Source organism: Pogoniulus pusillus, chromosome 37 (genome assembly GCF_015220805.1).
Source record: "Pogoniulus pusillus isolate bPogPus1 chromosome 37, bPogPus1.pri, whole genome shotgun sequence".
NCBI classification, from domain to species: Eukaryota; Metazoa; Chordata; class Aves; order Piciformes; family Lybiidae; genus Pogoniulus; species Pogoniulus pusillus.
In genome coordinates, this window is record NC_087300.1 from 6262203 (window position 1) to 6283358 (window position 21156).

At 52.7% G+C, this 21156-nt stretch overlaps 1 long non-coding RNA gene across 1 annotated transcript in view; it reads right to left on the bottom strand.

The window, feature by feature from the left end:
- Positions 1-16462: 16462 nt before the first annotated feature.
- LOC135190849 (uncharacterized) overlaps positions 16463-21156 on the bottom strand; it is a 61806-nt gene continuing 57112 nt past the window's right edge. The window contains exon 4 of the long non-coding RNA XR_010308654.1: positions 16463-16741. This is a non-coding gene — a long non-coding RNA (uncharacterized LOC135190849). The remainder of the gene's footprint in view (positions 16742-21156) is intronic.

The window sequence follows — 21156 nt, forward strand, 5'->3', positions numbered from 1 at the left end:
AGCCCTCTCAGCATCTTGGTGGCCTCCTCTGCACTGCCTCCAACACTTCCATGTCCTGCTTGTGCTGGGGGCTCCAGAACTGCCCCCAGGACTGCAGGTGGGGTGTGAGGAGAGCAGAGCCAAGGGGCAGAATCCCCTCCCTTGCCCTGTGCCCACACTGCTCTTGCTGCACCCAGCACAGGGTTGTGTCTGGGCTGCACTCCCACTGCAGGCTCCTGTAGAGCTTTTCACCAGCCCAGACCCCCAGGTCCTGTTCCTCAGGGCTGCTCTCAGCCATTCCCAAACCAGGCTTTTCCCAAACACAGCAGCACAGTTCTGGAGTTCTGGCAGAAGCAAACCTCTATGAAATCTCCCCAGCATGCTGGAAAACCAAAACCCACTCATCAAAACTTCTTCTACCTGCTGGGCTGGAGGGAGCAGGTGCTGTAATTGCTGGAACTACTCAGGGCTCTGCAATTACAGCTGTGGCACCTCCCACTCCTGAGTGCTGGGTGGATGCCTGAATCACTAACCCAGGCCTCTGGAAGATGAGGATGGGAATTTTAACCAGCTCAGGAATATTCATTCTTGCCACCCCCCAACACACCAACTGCTCATTTCCCATTACAAATTGAAGTGTTGCAGCTCCTGTGGGATGACAGCCTTGAAAAACCTCCTGGGCTGGACATGGCTCTCCCAGGGCTGGCTGGGATCTGGGTGACAAGAGATGGAGCTGCTGAACTGCCAGCTTGGGTGTGCCACCACAGGGTCACCTATGGTCCTGCTCTGCTTGGGCTCAAACATCTCCAGAGATCCTTTCCAAACCCTAACATTCTGTGATGCTGCACCTTAAAAGTGAGCTGATGTGATTTAAACATCGAGACAGCGAAGGCCTGCTGAGAATTGACTCACCAGAGTCTTCCTCACAGAGCTGGAGCCATGGTTTGGATACAAACAGATCCACAGAGTCACAGAGTCACAGAGTGGCAGGGGCTGGAAGGGATCTCCAAAGCTCAGCCAGTCCAAGCCCCCTGCCAGAGCAGCAGCACCCAGAGCAGATCACACAGCAACACATCCAGGCAGCCCTTGAAAATCTGCAGAGAGGGAGACTCCACAGCCCCCCTGGGCAGCCTGTGCCAGGCTCTGGCACCCTCACAGGGAAAAATTCCTCCTCATGTTTCCATGGAGCTTCCTCTGCTTCAGCTTCCACCACTGCCCCTGGTGCTGGCACTGGCATCCCCCAGCAGAGCCTGGCTCAGCCTCCTGCCACTCACCTGCACACACTGAGAACCATTGCTGAGGTCACCTCTCAGGCTTCTCTTCACACAGGAACACATCCAGGCAGCTCTTGAGTCAAACCTCCATAGAGGGAGACTCCACAACCCCCCTGGGCAGCCTGTTCCAGTGCTCTGTCACCCTCACAGTGAAGAAATTCCTCCTCTATTTCCATGGAATTCCCTATGCCTCCACAGGGGAGCAAGGCTGCATTTTCAGACAGTAAAACCTTGCCTGTGCTCTTCAGAAGTCCCCAGAATAGATCTTGGGAGACCTCACTGCTGTCTACATCTACCTGAAGGGAAGCTGTGGAGAGGCTGCTGCTGGGTCTGCTCACAGGAGTCAGCACAAGGGGGAATGGCCTCAAGCTGAGGCTAAGGAGGTTTAGATTGGACATTAGGAAAAGGTTTTTCACTGAGAGAGTGGTCAGGGACTGGGAGGAGCTGCCCAGGGAGGTGGTGGAGTCCCCCAGCCTGGCTGTGTTTCAGGGTGGTTTGGATGTGGTGCTCAGGGCTATGGTTTAAGGTGACTCTTGCAGAGCAGGGTTCCAGGTTGGGCTTGGTGCTCCTGAGGGGCTTTGCCAGCCTGGAGGTTTCTGTGGTTGTGATCTTGCCCTTCTCCAGGGGACTGAAGCACCTCTTTTCCCACCTCTTACCCACCAGATCATACACAACTGACCTAAACCTGGCTGCTGGCAGCCCCTTGACCAGTGGTGACTTAGTGTCATGGTCTGGTTGACTGGATAGGGCTGGGTGCTACGTTGGACTGGATGATCTTGGAGGTCTCTTCCAACCTGCTTGATTCTATGATTCTATGATTCAAGTCAGGGATTTTAGAACAGAGAGACTCTAATCTGAACTCCACTGGGGACATAAAACTGGCAGAAGCTTGCAAAGTTAGCCAAGTGTAGAGATAATTCATGGATTCATTGAATGGTTTGGCTTGGAAGGACACCTAAAGACCCTCTAGTTCCAAGCCCTCTCCCATGGGCAGGGACACCTCCTGCTAGATCAAGTTGCTCAAGGCCTCGTCCAATTTGGCTTTCCACATTGCCAGGCTTGGAGCCTCCACAGCTTCTCTGGGCAACCTCTTCCAAAGCCTCACCACCCTGATGGGGAAGGATTTCTTCCTGATGTCTCATCTCAGTCCCTGATGGAGAAGGATTTCTTCCTGAAGTCTCATCTCAGTCCCTGATGGAGAAGGATTTCTTCCTGATGTCTCATCTCAGTCCCTGATGGGGAAGGATTTCTTCCTGATGTCTCATCTGCACTTAGTGCCATGGTCTGGTTGACTGGCTAGGGCTGGGGGATAGGTTGGACTGGATGAGCTTGGAGGTCTCTTCCAACCTGCTTGATTCTATGATTCTATGATTCTATGATCTAAGTCCCTAATGGGGAAGAATTTCTTCCTGATGTCTCATCTCAGTCCCTGATGGGGAAGGAATTCTTCCTGAAGTCTCATCTGCACTTAGTGCCATGGTCTAGTTGACTGGCTAGGGCTGGGTGATAGGCTGGACTGGATGAGCTTGGAGGTCTCTTCCAACCTGGTTGATTCTATGATTCTATGATCTCAGTCCCTGATGGGGAAGGATTTCTTCTTGATGTCTCATCTCAGTCCCTGATGGGGAAGGATTTCTTCCTGATGTCTCATCTAAATCCAACTTCTTCCAGTTTGAAGCCACTGTCCCTCATCCTGTCATTCCTAGCCCTTATGAAAGGTCCCTCCCCAGCTCTCCTGTAGCCCCTTCAGGTATTGGAAAGCTTCTCTGAGGTCTCCCTGGAGCCTTCTTTTCTCCAGGCTGAACAACCCCAACTCTCTCAGCCTGTCCCTATAAATGAGATGCTCCAACCCTTGTATCAGGACTAATCCTTGTTCCCTTCATGCAGCTACAGCTGTATTTGATGTCAGAAGCAAGAGGGGGAGCAATTGTGGTAAGCAGCTAAAATGATGAGAAAATTGCATATTGGGTTTCTGTCCTGCCTGATTTTTCTCACAAAGACCACTTAGGGTATTTCAGAACCCTTCAGGCAGGCCTTCAGATGAGGAGGGCAATGTGCTTTAACAACACTAAGAGTTCATAAATACAAATCAATGGTGAGGTTCAGTTTGGTCTGTGCAGCAGCCTGCCCTCCATGTGCTGCTTGCTCTTACTCCTCAGCCCTGCAAATCCCAAGCATCCTCTTTTCTTTACGAGAAGAAGCAGGAATCTCTTTCACTCCTGACTCTAGGAGATGGAGCTTCTAGAAGCAAACTGAATATTCACACAGGCTCCCTATGGTTAGGAAAGAACTTTAAGACCATCAAGCCCAACCATTACCTTAACCCTACCAGGGTCACTGCTATGCTGTGTGCTTGAGCACCAGACCTGGATGGCTTTGAAATGGAACCAGGGAATAGAATCATCAAGGTTGCAAAAGGCTTTTAGGACCATCAAGCCCATCCATTATCTTTACCCTACCAGGGTCACTGCAACACTGTGTGCTTGAGCACCAGAGCTGGATGGCTTTGAAATGGAACCAGGGAATAGAATCATTAAGGTTGCAAAAGGCCTTCAAGACCATCAAGCCCAACTGATATCTTAACCCTATCAGAGTCACTGCTACACCAGAGAATCATAGAATCATAGAATCAAGCAGGTTGGAAGAGAGCTCCAAGCTCATCCAGTCCAACCTAGCACCCAGCCCTGGCCAGTCAACCAGACCATGGCACCAAGTGCCTCATCCAGGCTTGGCTTCAACACCCCCAGGGATGGTGACTCCACCACTTCCCTGGGCAGCCCATTCCAATGCCAATCACTTTCTCTGCCAACAACTTCCTCCTAACATTCAGCCTAGACCTACCCTGGCACAACTTGAGGCTGTGTCCCCTTGTTCTGTTGCTGCTTGTCTGGGAGAAGAAGCCAACCCCCACCTGGCTACAGCCTCCCTGCAGGCAGCTGCAGGCAGCAATGAGCTCTGCCCTGAGCCTCCTCTGCTGCAGGCTGCACCCCCCCAGCTCCCTCAGCCTCTCCTCATAGGGTTTGTGTTCCAGGCCCCTCACCAGCTTTGTTGCCCTTCTCTGGACACCTTCCAGCACCTCAACATCTCTCTTGAATTGAGAGGCATGTGCTTGAGCACCAGAGCTGGATGGCTTTGAAATGAAACAGGGAATAGAATCATTAAGGTTGCAAAAGGCCTTTAGGATCATCAAGACCAACCTTGTACCCAACAGCTCCATGATCACAGAATCACAGAATCAATGTTAGAGGTTGAAACGGACCTCTGAAGATCATAGAACCATAGAATCAGTCAGGGTTGGAAGGGAGCACAAGGAGCAGCCAGTTCCAACCCCCCTGCCATGCCCAGGGACACCCTACCCTAGAGCAGGCTGCACACAGCCTCAGCCAGCCTGGCCTTAAACACCTCCAGCCATGGGGCCTCAACCCCCTCCCTGGGCAACCCATTCCAGCCTCTCACCACTCTCCTGCTCAACAACTTCCTCCTCACCTCCAGCCTCACTCTCCCCACCTCCACCTTTGCTCCATTCCCCCCACTCCTGCCACTCCCTCACAGCCTCAAAAGACCACTGAGTTCACCCCCCCTGCCAAAAGCATCCCTGAAGTACCACATTTACTTATTATCTGGAACACCTCCAGAGATGGAGACTCCAGCACCTCCCTGGGCAGCCTGTTCCAATCCCTGACCACTTGTGTGGCAAAGAATTTTTACCTCATCTCCAATTGAAACCTCATCTGAAGCATTAAGACAAGGAGCAATGGATGGAGAGAGTCCAGGGGAGGGATAGGAGGATGAGGAGGGGACTGGAGCACTGCCTGAGGAGAGGCTGAGGGACCTGGGACTGCTTAGTCTGCAGAAGAGAAGACTGAGAGGGGATTGAATCAATGTCTAGAACTCTCTGAGGGCTGGGGGTCAGGAGGGGGGGACAGGCTCTGCTCACTGCTCCCTGGGACAGGACAAGCAGCAATGGATGGAAGCTGCAGCACAGGAGGTTCCAGCTCAGCACAAGGGCAACTTCTTGCCTGGAAGGGTCCCAGAGCCCTGGCACAGGCTGCCCAGAGAGGTTGTGGAGTCTCCTTCTCTGGAGCCTTTGCAGGCCTGTCTGGATGTGTTCCTGTGTGCCCTGAGCTGGATTGTGTGGTCCTGCTCTGGCAGGGGGGTTGGACTGGATGATCTCCTTGGGTCCCTTCCAACCCCTGACATCCTGTGAGCCTGTGGAGCAACTTGAGGCCATTCCCTGTTCCTGATGTCAGTCGCTTGGGGGAAGAGGCCAACACTGCCTTACTATGACCTCCTTCTAGGCAGCTGTGCAGAGCAATCAGGTCTCCTCTAAGCCTCTTGCTCTTCAGTCTAAGCAATCCCAGCTCCCTCAGCCTCTGCTAGGTTGTGCTGGATGGTCTTGGAGGTCTCTTCCAACCTGGTTGATTCTATGATTCTCCATATCTCTCAGCATCTTCATTGCCCTTCTCTGGACACACTCCAGCCCCTCAGTGCTCGTTATACTGCAGTGCCCCAAACCACTCAAGGTGTGGCCTCAGCAGTGCCCAGTAGAGGTGGCACAATCCCTGCCCTGATCCTGCTGGCCACACTTGCTGACCCAGGCCAGGCTGCTGGTGGCACAATCCCTGCCCTCATCCTGCTGGCCACACTTGCTGACCCAAGCCAGGCTGCTGGTGGCACAATCCCTGCCCTCATCCTGCTGGCCACACTTGCTGACCCAAGCCAGGCTGCTGGTGGCACAATCCCTGCCCTCATCCTGCTGGCCACACTTGCTGACCCAAGCCAGGCTGCTGGTGGCACATTCCCTGCCCTGATCCTGCTGGCCACACTTGCTGACCCAAGCCAGGCTGCTGGTGGCACAGTCCCTGCCCTCATCCTGCTGGCCACACTTGCTGACCCAAGCCAGGCTGCTGGTGGCACAATCCCTGCCCTCATCCTGCTGGCCACACTTGCTGACCCAAGCCAGGCTGCTGGTGGCACAATCCCTGCCCTGATCCTGCTGGCCACACTTGCTGACCCAAGCCAGGCTGCTGGTGGCCCTCCTGCCAGACCCTGGCACATGTTCAGCCAGCAGCCAACCACCCAGGGAGGGTGACTCAAGCCCTTCCCTGGGCCCAGCCTTTTCATCATACAACCAGAGGTTTTATCCTCTCTCTTTTTGGGAGGCTGAGGGCTGTTGATTCACTATGCTAATGAAGGAACAGCTTTTAAACCTCTTTCCCCCCCCCCTCCTGCCTTCATCCAGGGGTTTATGTTTAAAAGAAGCACCACTCAGGGCACTGGAATAGCAATAAAGAAGAGGTTAAAGCCTCTGATGTTTCATTCCAGGAAGGCTGCAAAGATTAATGCACTTGTCTGCAACTTGAGCCTTTGCTATTCCCAGCCCTGCAGAAAGCAAACAGCCTGGACAGCAATTTCTTTATTGCTTAAATCACATTGCAGCATTATTGCACCTCCTTGCCTGGGAGGCAGAGAAATTGCAGTGGCCACCAAGGTGAAAGGTGGCCAAGGGAAGGTCAGCTGGAGAGCTGGAGGGGGGGCAAAAATCCTCTGGGCTTCAGAGGAGAAGGTGGTTGGTGCAGTATCTTGGATGGCCTGGTGTGTGGGGAAGGCAGAAGATCCTTCCCTCTCTGTGCTCTCACTGTGTTGGCTTTGCTGTTTGTTCTGTCTACCTGAAGGGGACACTGAGGAGAGGCTGCTGCTGGGGAGGGGCCTGGAGCACAGCCCTGTGAGGAGAGGCTGAGGGAGCTGGGGGGGTGCAGCCTGCAGCAGAGGAGGCTCAGGGCAGAGCTCATTGCTGCCTGCAGCTGCCCCCATCCTGGGGAGGTGCAGAGCAGAAATCAAGGCTCTCTTTCACTGCCATTTCAGACTGTGGCTACTGGAGCAGCTTTCCAGCCTCTAGCAGAGGGATGAAAGATCTCATTCTGCTAAACTGCCAGGGCTGCTGTAATGCTCTTACACACCCTCAAGATGGGCATCCATCAGAGTGCACCTCCTTGTTACCATTGCTGCCCAGCACAAACATCTAATTGAGTGGTGCATGAGGACAGAGTTAATTGCATTTGCTAACTGCTAAGATTAAATTCCATCTCTTTCAAAAGAGTTGGGCTCTAGGTTATGATTGCTTTCATTTGGATTTTCTTGCCCTCATCTTTTCCATTTCATAGAATCACAGAATGGGTTAGGTTGGAAGGGAGCTCAAAGCTCAGCCAGTTCCAACCCCCTGCCACAGACAGGGGCACCTCCCACTAGAACAGGTTGCTCAAGGCCTCATCCAGCCTGGTTCTGAACACCACCAGGGAGGTTGTGGAGCACAGAAGCACCCAATGTGATCTTTGATCCCATTCTGTGCTTCTGTGCTCCATAACCTCCCTGGGCAACCTGTGCCAGTGTCTCACCACCCTCAACCTGTGCCAGTCTCTCACCACCCTCACTGCAAACAACTTCTTCCTAACAGCCACTTTCAGTCTCCCCTCTCACACTTCAAACCCATACCTCCTCCTCCTGCTGCCATTCCCAGCCCTTCTCAACAGTCCCTCCCCAGCCCTCCTGCAGCCCCCTGCACATCCTGCAAGGCCACTCCAAGCTCTCCTGGAAGCCTTCTCCTCTGCAGGCTGCACAGCCCCAACTCTCTCAGCCTGTGCTCAGAGCAGAGCTGCTGCAGCCCTCTCAGCATCTTGGTGGCCTCCTCTGCACTGCCTCCAACACTTCCATGTCCTGCTTGTGCTGGGGGCTGCAGAACTGCCCCCAGGACTGCAGGTGAGGTGTGAGGAGAGCAGAGCCAAGGGGCAGAATCCCCTCCCTTGCCCTGTGCCCACACTGCTCTTGCTGCAGCCTAGCACAGGGTTGTGTCTGGGCTGCACTCCCACTGCAGGCTCCTGTGGAGCTTTTCACCAGCCCAGACCCACAGGGCCTGTTCCTCAGGGCTGCTCTCAGCCATTCCCTACCCAGCCTGGAGTAGTGCTTGGGATTGCACCCACCCAGGTACAGGACCTTACACTTGGCCTTGTTGAAGTTCCTGAGGTTGGCCTGGGCACAGCTCTGCAGCCTGCCCAGCTCCCTCTGGTTGGATCCCTGCCCTCTAGCAAGTAAACTATGCCACACAGCTTGGTGCCATCTCCTGACCTGCTGAGGGTGCACTGATTCCTCTGTCCATGGCACTGACATTTATTTGTGTTCCCCTATTATAGAATGGTTTAGATTAGAAGGGACCTCAGAGATCATAGAATCATAGAATGGTTTAGGTTAGAAGAGACCTCAGAGATCATAGAATGGTTTAGGTTAGAAGGGACCTCAGAGATCATAGAATGGTTTAGGTTGGAAGGGACCTCAGAGATCATAGAATGGTTTAGGTTGGAAGGGACCTCAGAGATCATAGAATGGTTTAGGTTGGAAGGGACCTCAGAGATCATAGAATGGTTTAGGTTGGAAGGGACCTCAAAGCTCATCCAGTTCCAAACCCCTGCCATGGGCAGGGACACCTCTCACTAGCCCAGGTTGCTCAAAGCAACCAACCAGGCCTTGAACACCTCCAAAGAGTGGTGATCTACAGCCTCCCTGGTCAACCTCTTGTTCTCAAAGGTTAGGTCATTGCTGTTATTTATCATTCTGGGTATTGCTAATATTAGCAGTATCTATTCTGGGACATGATTTATGCCTTGAGTTTCTTTGCTAGTGGTAAGCAGAGTCTTCAGGATGGCAGGGATGAGTGACAGCCAAAGAAATCACTTTATAGAGGCTTCCTGACACAATATTTTGACAATCTCATTTTAAGTAAGGCACTGTGATTGTCAGTTCAGTTACAATATGGTTGTGGCTCCCTAGTGGAATAAAAAACCTCTATCTATATATCAGGAAATTGAAGGAAATCAAATTCCTTGCTAAGTGCTTTCTTACAGTAAAACAGTCAGGTCTTGCCCTTGCTTCTTGTTGCCTGTGTACAACATTGCCTGCTGCCTGGAATGCAGGAGGAGGCAGCAGGCAGCTAGCAAACGTTTGAGGAGCCAGAAGCACTTTGAATAAGCATCCAGGACATGTCAGGGAGTCATAGAATGGTTTAGGTTGGAAGGGAATGCAAGGCAGAACTTTGTTATGGTGGCAACCCCACTCAGGATCTTCCCAGACATGGCAGCACACAGGAACCAGAGAATGGGTTAGGTTGGAAGGGAGCTCAAAGCTCAGCCAGTTCCAACCCCATTGCCATAGGCAGGGACACCTCCCACTAGAGCAGGTTGCTCAAGGCTTCATCCAAACTGGTCCTGAGCACCTCCAGGGAGGTTGTGGAGCACAGAAGCACCCAATGGGATCAAAGATCCCATTGGGTGCTTCTGTGCTCCACAACCTCCCTGGGCAACCTGTGCCAGTGTCTCACCACCCTCAACATGTGCCAGGGTCTCAGCACCCTCAACCTGTGCCAGTCTCTCACCACCCTCACTGCAAACAACTTCTTCCTAACAGCCACTTTCAGTCTCCCCTCTCACACTTCAAACCCATTCCTCCTCCTCCTGGCATGACCAGACCTTGTCAAAACTCCCTTCTCAGCCCTCCTGGAGCCCCTTTCAGATCCTGCAAGGCCACTCCAAGCTCTCCTGGAAGCCTTCTCCTCTGCATGCTGCAGAGCCCCAACTCTCTCAGCCTGTCCTCAGAGCAGAGCTGCTGCAGTCATCACTCTCTGCAGGCTCTCAGCACTGCTTGGCCATTCCTGCCTCTGTTCTGCCTAATGCAATGCCCAGGATGAAACACAACAGTGCTGATTGAAATGCTTTTGGAGTGCAAGTGATGAGGATGGGGTAGGAGCAGGGGGAGATTTAGGTTGGACATCAGGAGGAAGTTCTGGACCATGAGAGTGGGGAATCATATAATGATAGAATGGTTTAGGTTGGAAGGGACTTCAAGGATCATCCAGTTGCAACCCCCTGCCATAGGCAGGGACACCTCCCACTAGAACAGGCTGCCCAAAGCCTCATCCAACCTGGCCTTGAACACCACAAGGGAGGTTGTGGAGCACAGAAGCACCCAATGGGATCAAAGATCATTCTCACTGAGTGGCAAGGGGAAAAGCAGGGCAGTGCCTACACAGAGCTCACTTGGATGCCATGGGTGTAGGGCAGGAAGAGTGCCAGGAAGAAATGATGTGGCACTGGTGGGGAATTGTTGGGCAGCTTGTGACTGGGTGAGGTTTAGGTTGGATGTTAGAAGGCACTGCCTCAGGTTCAGGTCAGATGTTAGGAAGAACTCCCTCAGGTCCAGGTTGGATGCTGGGAAGCATTTCCTCAGATCCAGGTTGGATGCTAGGAAGCACATCCTCAGGTTCAGACTGGATGTTGGAAGCACTTCCTCAGGTTCAGACTGGATGTTAGGAAGCACTTCCTCAGGGTTAGGCTGAATGTTGGGAAGCACTTCCTCAGGTTCAGACTGGTTGTTAGGTGGCACTTCCTCAGGGCTAGGTTGGATGCTAGGAAGCACTTCCTCAGACCCAGACTGGATGTTGGAAGCACTTCCTCAGGGTTAGGTTGAATGTTGGGAAGCACTTCCTCAGGGTTAGATTGGATGCTAGGAAGTACTTCCTCAGATCCAGACTGGATGTTAGGCATCACTTCCTCAGGGTTAGGTTGGATGTTGGAAGCACTTCCTCAGGGTTAGATTGGATGCTAGGAAGTACTTCCTCAGATCCAGACTGGATGTTAGGCAGCACTTCCTCAAGGTTAGGTTGGATGTTGGGAAGCACTTCCTCAGGGTTAGGTTGAATGTTGGAAGCACTTCCACAGATCTAGGTTGGATTCTAGGAAGCACTTCCTCCAGATCAGACCGGATGTTAGGAAGCACTTCCTCCAGTTCAGACTGGATGTTAGGAAGCACTTCCTCATGGGAAGGGCAATTAGAGGCTGGAATGGGCTGCCCAGGGAGGTGGTGGAGTCACCATCCCTGGAGGTGCTGGAGGCAAGCTTGGGTGTGGCACTCAGTGCCATGGTCTGGGCGATGCAGTGGGGTTGGGTCAGAGGCTGGACTGGATGAGCTCAGAGCTCTGGTCCAGCCTCAATGCTTCTGTGACCCAGGGAGTCTGTGGAATCTTTCCTTCTATGGCAGAAAGAGAAAGGCTTAGAGTGGAAACACTACAGGCCACGTTTTGATAGTTCTGCTGACCTCACAACAAGCACTTGGAGCAAACCCAAAGTGCTTTTGGCCTCCCCAGGTCTTAGGAGCAAAGGGAAGAGGTAAAGCTGGCTCTGGGGCCAGCAGTCTTAGATGGAGACTGGGGGAGAAAGCCCAAATCTTGAGTGTTCAGTGCAGGTCTGAGAGCTGAGCCCTGCTCAGCAACTCTCCCTGCCTCAGTTCCTCCATCCTCTGTTCAGAAGCTTTCCCTCCTGTCCAAACACATCACGAAAATGCATTTTAAAGCTGTAATTATATCTCTGAATGGAATTTGTGCTCTCTGGACAACTCTAAATTGCATGCCAGAAACCCAAAGGAGGGCTAGGATTAACTGGGGCAGGTCACTGGAGCATTTGGGAGAGTTATGGGATTGAATTAAGGCAAAATTCAGGCTGAATATCAGGAAAATCTTGTTGGCAATGAGCTTATTGTTGCTGTGATTTATAGAGCCATTACTGCCCAGGAGCTTACATCAGGGCCTCTCTCCAGATCTATAAATTAAAGAGTGGGGCCTCACTCTTAGCAGCACCCAATGGCTGAGAAGATCCAGAAGCTGCTGCTGGACAAATGTATCCTTAAAGGCAGAGCTAAGAACAAACAATTGGCACAGCAAACACACTGAGGCAGAAATGTTGGAGGAGGAGGAGGAAGAGCCCAAGGGAAAGGCCAGTGGTGATGCAGCACCTGATGGAGAGGCTGGGCTGGAATTCAGCCCTCTGCTGAGCAGCCTGCCCTGGAGCTACTGCATCTCAGTGCCTCCTCTTGTCCTCCTTTCTGGTGATGAGACTGAGAGCAGCCCTGCAGAAGGGGACTTGGGGTTGCTGGTGAGGGAGAATCATGGAATCAGAGAATGGGTTAGGTTGGAAGGGAGCTCAAAGCTCAGCCAGCTTCAACCCCCCTGCCACAGGCAGGGACACCTCCCACTAGAACAGGTCACTTAAGGCCTCATCCAACCTGGTCCTGAACACTTCCAGGGAGGTTGATTCTATAATCATAGAATGGTTTGAGTTGGAAAGGACCTCAAATCTCAGCCAGCTCCAACCCCCTGCCATAGGCAGGGACACCTCCCACTAGAACAGGTTGCTCAGGGTCTTACCCAACCTGGCCTTGAACACCTCCAGGGAGGGAGCAGCCACAGCCTCCCTGGGCAACCTGTGCCAGTGTCTCACCAGAAGAAGAAGCTGGGCATGAGCCAGCAATGGGCACTGGCAGCACAGAAGGCCAATGTCAGCCTGGGCTGCATCCAAAGCAGCATGGCCAGAGATGGAGAGAGGGGATCCTGCCCCTCTGCTCTGCTCTGCTCTGGAGAGACCTCACCTGCAGTGCTGTGCCCAGCTCTGGGCTCCCTAGCACAAGAAGGACCTGGACAAGCTGCAGCAGGTAAAGAAACTGTTCCTAATATCCAACCTAACCCTGCCCTGGCACAACTTCAGGCCATTCCCTCTTGTCCTATCATCTGATACTAAAGAGAAGAGCCCAACCTGGTTCAAATCTCCTTTCAGGGAGTTGTAGGCAGCAAGGAGGTCTCCTCTCAGCCTCCTCCAAAGCCCAGCTCCCTCAGCTGCTCCATCCCAGCCCTGTTCTCCAGACCCTTCCTCAGCTTTGCTGCCCTTCTCTGGACACACTCCAGCACCTCCATGTCCCTCCTGGAGTGAGGGAGAGATCTCCACTGGGGAGGGACTTTTGAGGCTGTGAGGGAGTGTCAGAAGTGGGGGGAATGGAGCAAAGGTGGAGGTGGGGAGAGTGAGGCTGGAGGTGAGGAGGAAGTTGTTGAGCAGGAGAGTGGTGAGAGGCTGGAATGGGTTGCCCAGGGAGGGGGTTGAGGCCCCATGGCTGGAGGTGTTTGAGGCCAGGCTGGCTGAGGCTGTGTGCAGCCTGCTCTAGGGTAGGGTGTCCCTGGGCATGGCAGGGGGGTTGGAACTGGCTGCTCCTTGTGGTCCCTTCCAACCCTGACTGATTCTATGGTTCTGTCTGCTCTCCTGAAGCCCCAGGGGATGATCTCCATGGCCTCCCCATGGCACACCTGGATGCATCCAACTGAGGCACCTCAGCCCCTCTGCTGCCAGGGCTGTGATTTCCACTTTTCTCCCCTCACCACTAACTCATTTGGGTCAATCCTGAGGATTCATTTCACTCATCAGCATGGGGCTGCTGGAGCTGGCTGATGAACTGCCTGGGATTACCACTCTGCAGTGGCAGCCCATTTGATTTGATACAAAGCAAGGTGGCTCCTCATCCTTCAGGCTCTCCAGGCTTAGGAGACTGAAGCCATTTGAACCCAGATGATATTTCTTCATGTGATAATGGCTGGCAAATGGAAGTGGAAGAATGGCTCCCTGATATTAGTGCACAGGAGGTGCTCTTTAATAATTAGAGTCAGGAGGAGGCTGGCTGTAGTTTAATCCCAAGATAAATCAGGTCCCAAATGGCCAGCAAAGCTCACAACTTGATGTGATTAGGAGACTTAGAGCCGTGGCAGGGCAAGTTAAAGCTCTCACTAATGATTTTCACTGGATTACAGAGGGATACAGAAGCCTTTCCATACCCTGGCAGCCCTTCCATACACCTGGTTGCTACATGCTGCAGGTGAGGCAGCCTGGATTCTTCCTTGGTGTTTCACAGGAAAGGTAAATCACACAACCCCAGCATGGAGGGGGCTTGGGAAGGGACCTCTGGAGAGCATCCAGTCCAACCCTCCTGCTAAAGCAGGGCACCCACAGCAGCTTGCCCAGGATCACAATGGCTGGGAGGGGTTGGAAGCTCTTCAGAGGAGACTGCACAAACTCTCTGGGCAGCCTGCTCCAGGTCTCCAGCATCCTCACATCAAAGTTTCTCCTCCTGGTCAGGTGGAACCTCCTGGCTGCCAGCTTGTGCCCATTGCTCCTCATCCTGTCTCTGGGCACCACTGACTAGAGCCTGGTCCCAGCCTCTTACCCCCACCCTAAGCATTGCTCAGACCCCCCCTGGGGCTGCTCTTCTCCAGGCTCACCACTCCCAGGGCTCTCAGCCTTTGTTCCTCACAGAGCTGCTCCAGGCCCCTCAGCAGCTTTGTTGCCTCTAATAGTCTCTCTCCAGCAGTTCCCTGTCTCTCTGGGGGAGCCCAGAGCTGGACTCAGTTCTACAGATGTGGCCTCACCAGGGCAGAGCAAAGGTGGAGGAGAACCTCCCTTGACCTGACTGCCACACTTTTCTGAATGCACCACAGGAGACCATGGGCCAGTTTGGCCATGAGGACACACTGCTGCCTCATGGGCAACTTCTCCCAGGCCCACAGGAGCAGCTCCTCTGATTTTCATCTTCCTTCAAAGTTGCAGGGTCGTTTAATCCTCCTCCAAAGACTTGAAGCATGGAAGACACCAGCAGGAGAAAACATACTGGAGTGGTTCAAAGAATCCTAAGTTAGGATCTCTCTCTCCTACCCTGTGTATGTGAAGAATCAGAATCACAGAACCAGGCAGGTTGGAAGAGAGCTCCAAGCTCAGCCAGCCCAACCTAGCACCCAGCCCTGCCCAACCAACCACACCATGGCACTAAGTGCCCCAGCCAGGCTTGGCTGCAACACCTCCAGCCACACAGACTCCACCACCTCCCTGGGCAGCCCATTCCAATGCCAATCACTCTCTCTGCAACAGCTTCCTAACAACATCCACCCTAGACCTGCCCTGGCACAGCTTGAGGCTGTGTCCCCTTGTTCTGCCTGGCAGCAGAGCCCAACCCCACCTGGCTACAGCCTCCCTGCAGGCAGCTGCAGGCAGCAATGAGCTCTGCCCTGAGCCTCCTCTGCTGCAGGCTGCACACCCCCAGCTCCCTCAGCCTCTCCTCACAGAGCTGTGCTCCAGGCCCCTCCCCAGCCTTGCTGCCCTTCTCCAAACACCTTCCAGCACCTCAACATCTCTCTGCAATTCAGGAGCTCAGAACTGGACACAGCACTCCAGGGGTGGCCTGAGCAGTGCTGAGCACAGGGACAGAAGAACCTCCCTTGTCCTGCTGCCCACACTGCTCCTGAGCCAGCCCAGGATGCCATTGGCTCTGCTGCCCACCTGGGCACTGCTGCCTCCTCTGCAGCTCCTCTCTCCCAGCACCCCCAGCTCCCTCTCTGCCTGGCTGCTCTCAGCCACTCTGGCCCCAGCCTGTAGCACTGCTGGGGGCAGCTGTGCACAGAGCAGCTCCTTAACCAAAGGGAGAAGTCAAGCACAAAGCTGTAGCTTGGGGTCAAATCTCTGCCATTTTCTCCATAGAGCAGTTTGGTTCTTTGCAGATCCTTTTCATTTACTTGGTTTTTTTTCACATCCTCCTCTCTGGTCAGCTTTAATCCAGGTGGAAAAGGAGGCAGAGTTTGGGTGGGGAGAAAGGGTTTTGGTGAGTGGGTTTGAGAGGCAGGTTTTTGGGTGGGTTTGGGAGGCAGGTTTTGGGTGGGTGATGTTTGGGAGGCAGGTTTTGGGTGGGGTTTGAGGTTGGGAGGCAGGTTTTGGGTGGGTGATGTTTGAGAGGCAGGGTTTTGGGTGGATGATGTTTGGGAGGGCAGGTTTTTGGGTGGATGATGTTTGGGAGGCAGGTTTTTGAGTGGGGTTTGGAGGCAGGTTTTTAGGTGGGTGTGGGAGGCAGGTTTTTAGGTGGATGATGTTTGGGAGGCAGGTTTTTAGGTGGATGATGTTTGGGAGGCAGGTTTTTAGGTGGATGATGTTTGGGAGGTAGGTTTTTAGGTGGGTTTGGGAGGCAGGTTTTTGGGTGGATGATGTTTGGGAGGTAGGTTTTAGGTGGGCTTGGGAGGCAGGTTTTTGGGTGGTTGGATTTTAGGTTTGTTGGGTTTTTTCTCCACTTATTTTTCATTTGAGAGGGGGGAAAGGGAAAAAAATAATCCCCAAAGCTGTCCATGTATTGGAGCTGTTTTGGAGCTAGAACCCACTTGTGCTCAAAGAGCTGCAAGCCAGCAGCTGCTCCTGTCTCTCTCTGCTCATCTGAATTTTTTCCTCCCCTTCTCCCCTCGTTAAATTCCCCCTTTCAACTGGGCCAGGTTCATTGTTGAGTGATGAACTTGCTGCTGCTGGAGCCATGACCTATTTAGCTACGTTCACAGGAGGAGGAGAATGGGCTTCTGTGCTGGCTGTCTCCTGGCCCAGACCACAGGCAGTGCCACAAGCTCTGCATTCATTTTCCACCTTTATTCCAACAAAAGTCCCATTGCTGGAGCCTCAGGACCCGTGTTCAGTGTGCTGTAAAACCAGGGGCTGCCCTTTGTTCTCCCCTCGGCGTTGTGCTGTTTTGAGAGCTTTTGGATGGGCCTCTCTGATGAATGAAGGTTGTCAGCAAATGCCTGCTCTTCCTTTTGGAGATGCTCACTGTGACAAAAGGGTTCATTGTTTGGAGGAAAAACGCAATCTTCCTTCCCTTCCCTCCTCCCTTTCCCTAAAGAATCCCAAGTGCAGAAGGGCTGAGCCCCTCCCCTACCTAAAAGTGTGGATTTGGAATGAGTTTGGGGTTGATTTGCTTTGTCTAAATAGGCTTCTGGAGAGGGAGGAAACAAATCTCATCTCTTTGTCCATCCCATACAAACCAAACAAAAGCAGACTGAAATTCATGGCAGAGCAACTCGTGAGCAGCAGGGACTGGAACAGGCATCTGGGCAAAGGGAGATTTGGGTCAGCACTGGGCTTTCCAGGCAGGTTAAGCAACCCTTGCTTGCAAGTGGGGGAGTACTGGCACTGCTGGCTGCAGCTGCCTGCAAGGAGGCTGTAGCCAGGTGGGGTTGGGCTCTGCTGCCAGGCAGCCAGCACCAGAAAAAGGGACACAGCCTGAAGCTGTGCCAGGGCAGGTTGAGGCTGGATGTTGTTAGGAAGTTGTTGTCAGAGAGAGTGATTGGCACTGGAATGGGCTGCCCAGGGAGGTGGTGGAGTTGCCATCACTGGAGCTCTTGAAGCCAAGCCTGGCTGGGGCACTTAGTGCCATGGTCTGGTTGGTTGGGCAGGGCTGGGTGCTAGGTTGGGCTGGCTGAGCTTGGAGCTCTCTTCCAACCTGCCTGATTCTGTGATTTCTAGAGAATCATGGAGTTGTTTGGGTTGGAAAGGGCCTCTAAGATCATCCAGTCCAACCAGCAACTCAGCACCACCATGGCCACTAAAACATGGCCCCAGGTGCCATGGCCACAGGCATCTTGAACCCCTCCAGGGGTGGGGACTCCACTACCTCCCTGAGTAGCCTGTTTCAATGCATGGCCACTCCTGCAGCAAAGGAATTGTTTCTGATATCCAATCTAATCCTCCCCTAGCACAATTATCTACCTATCTACTTATCCATCCATCCATCTATCTATCTATCCATATATCTATTCATCTACTTATCTATTTATCCATCATCTATCTACTTATCCATTCATCCATCCATCTATCTATCTGTATATCTATCCATCTACTTATCTATTTATCCACCTATCCATCTATCTACTTATCCATCCATCTATTTATCTATCTATCTATCTATCTATCTATCTATCTATCTATCTATCTATCTATCCATCCATCCATCCATCCATCTATCTATCCATCCATCCATATATCTATCCATCTGCTTATCTATTTATCCACCTATCCATCTGTTAATATCATCCAGTCTAAATCTGCTCTGTTCCTGCTTTGGCAGGAATGATCTCTAGAGGTCCCTTCCAGCCCCTACCATCCTATGATTCTGTGTAGACCAAGTCTGAAGCAGCTTTTTTTTCCCAGATATTAAGGTTGGGAAAAGGCCATCCAAAAAAATGCAGAACATCAACTGAAAACTCCTGCTGAACAAAAGGAATGTTGTGTTTTCAGCTCTACTTTTGTCCCTCTCTCTCTTGTTAGATCAAAGCACAGATAATTCTCTGGTGCCCAGGGTAGTACCAACCCTTAGATGTACTGGGGGAGTAGTGGTGTCCTGTTAGCCTGGTTTTGGACAGGTGGATGAGAAGCTCAACAGGAGCCAGCAGTGTGCACTTGCAGCCCAGAAAGCCAAGCAGAGCCTGGGCTGCAGCAGCAGAAGTGTGGCCAGCAGGGCCAGGGAGGGGATTCTCCCCCTCTGCTCTGCTCTGCTGAGACCCCACCTGGAGTCCTGCATCCAGCTCTGGAGCCCCTGGGACAAGAGGGCTGTGGAGATGCTGGAGAGTGTCCAGAGCAGGGCCAGGAGGATGCTCAGAGGCTGCAGCAGCTCTGCTGTGAGCACAGCCTGAAAGAGTTGGGGCTGTGCAGGCTGGAGCAGAGGAGGCTCCCAGGGGACCTTCTTGTGGCCTGCCAGGATCTGCAGGGGGCTACAGAAAAGCTGGGGAGGGACTTTTGAGGCTGTGAGGGAGTGTCAGGAGTGGGGGGGATGGAGCAAAGGTGGAGGTGGGGAGAGTGAGGCTGGAGGGGAGGAGGAAGTTGTTGAGCAGGAGAGTGGTGAGAGGCTGGAATGGGTTGCCCAGGGAGGGGGTTGAGGCCCCATGGCTGGAGGTGTTTGAGGCCAGGCTGGCTGAGGCTGTGTGCAGCCTGCTCTAGGGTAGGGTGTCCCTGGGCATGGCAGGGGGGTTGGAACTGGCTGCTCCTTGTGCTCCCTTCCAACCCTAAGTCATTCTATGATCCTACAGGTGGAAACCTCTTCAAACTGGGTCTTAAACTGGGCAGTGCTGCCTCTACCTCACCAAAGGCAGACTTATTTCTGCTTACACCAGTTGAGAATACAATCCCTGAACCTCTCCATTAACATAATCCTCTGCAACAGTGCTGGAAAAAGCTTCTTTTGCCTACTAAGAGAGCAAAAAAGGAGAGAGAGAGCTACAGAGGCAGCAACAGGCAGCTTATGCAAGCTGAGGATGCCTCTGTGGGTTAGAGCGGTGCAGGAAAAGGGCAGGAGGGGGTGGGGGTGGGAATTATCATCACAGTATCTGTTATCTTTTGAGAGCATTTGTAACCAAGCCCTGTCTGTGTGCTGAAGGTAGGGCTTTGTCCCAGAGGCTGCTTGGACTCTTCTAGCTTTGCCTTATTGAAGTCGGTTGTGTGCACAGCAGGGAGGCAGATAGGGCTGGGTGCGTGGCGAGGGAAGGCTTTCAGCAGCAGCTTGTCATTTCAGCTGTCAGCTGAGTTGCTTACACAGTTAAATAAACGAACCCCAGGCTCACTGCCTCTTATCTCTGCTACACACACAGCCAGTGGGAACAGGGTAGAGAGGCCTCTCCAAAAAACAGTGTTGTTTGCTGACTGCTGGGCGCTGGGTCAGGAGCGCAGGCTTGGTCCTAGCCTCTCTTGTCTCTTCTGGGTGCAGCTCTTCCTCTGCCTAGGAGCAGGCACAGGCTGAGGTGTTGGCTGGGTGGGTTTTCATGAAGTCACAGGGTGGGTTGGGTTTGGAAGGGACCTGAAAGATGATTCAGTTCCAAGCTCTCTGCCATGGGTTTGGAAGGGACCTGAAAGATCATTCAGTTCCAACCTCTCTGCCATGGGTTTGGAAGGGACCTGAATGATCATTCAGTTCCAAGCTCTCTGCCATGGGTTTGGAAGGGACCTGAATGATCATTCAGTTCCAAGCTCTCTGCCATGGGTTTGGAAGGGACCTGAAAGATCATTCAGTTCCAACCTCTCTGCCATGGCCAAGGACACCTCCTGACAGCCCAGGCTGGGCATCCAACCTGGTCCTGAAGACCTCCAGGGAGGTTGATTCTATAATCATAGAATCATAGAATGGTTTGAGTTGGAAAGGACCTCAAAGTTCAGCCAGTTCCAACCCTCTGCCATAGGCAGGGACACCTCCCACTAGAACAGGATGCTCAAGGCCTCATCCAACCTGGTTCTGAGCACCTCCAGGGAGGTTGTGGAGCACATATTTGATCACATTGGGTGCTTCTGTGCTCCACAACCTCCCTGGAGGTGTTCAGAACCATGCTGGGTGAGTCCTTGAGTGACCTGTTCTAGTGGGAGGAGTCGCTGCCTGTGGCAGGGGTTTGGAACTGGCTGAGCTCTCTTCTAACCGAAACCATCCTATGATCCTATGATCTCTGAGGTCCCTTCTAACCTAAACCATTCCATGATCCTATGATCTCTGAGGTCCCTTCTAACCTAAACCATTCCATGATCCTATGATCTCTGAGGTCCCTTCTAACCTAAACCATTCCATGATCCTATGATCTCTGAGGTCCCTTCTAACCTAAACCATTCCATGATCCTATGATCTCTGAGGTCCCTTCTAACCTAAACCATTCCATGATCCTACGATCTCTGAGGTCCCTTCTAACCTAAACCATTCTATGGATCCTATGATCTCTGAGGTCCTTTCTAACCTAAACCATTCTATGATCCTATGATCTCTGAGGTCCCTTCCAACCCAAACCATTCTATGATTCTCAGATCATCCCAAGTGAGCCAACAAAGCAGCACTGAGCTATGATCCCACCCTGCAACACCACAGGGACCTTCCTAAATTCACCCTCTGCTCATGGGCTGAGACTAATCTGAGCAGTGAAAATCCAAAAGGAGGGAGGGGTTAAAAAACTGGGCTGGAATTTCTCCTCCCTGGTGGTGCTGAGGAAGGCAGGAGGCAGTGGGGGAGAGGAGGAGGCTTTGGCTGCAGAGCCAAGCAGGATGGCTCAGCGTGTGCCGGTGTGCAGCGGGGGTTTGAGTTACTGCCCTGATGAGAGGAAGCTTCCACCTGAAGGGAGGATGCTGGGTGAAAAACACAACCTGCCTGCAGCAGGGTCAGCGAGTTCATCCCATCAATATCTTGTCAGCACCTAGAGATGGTTTCCAAAGCTCATTAT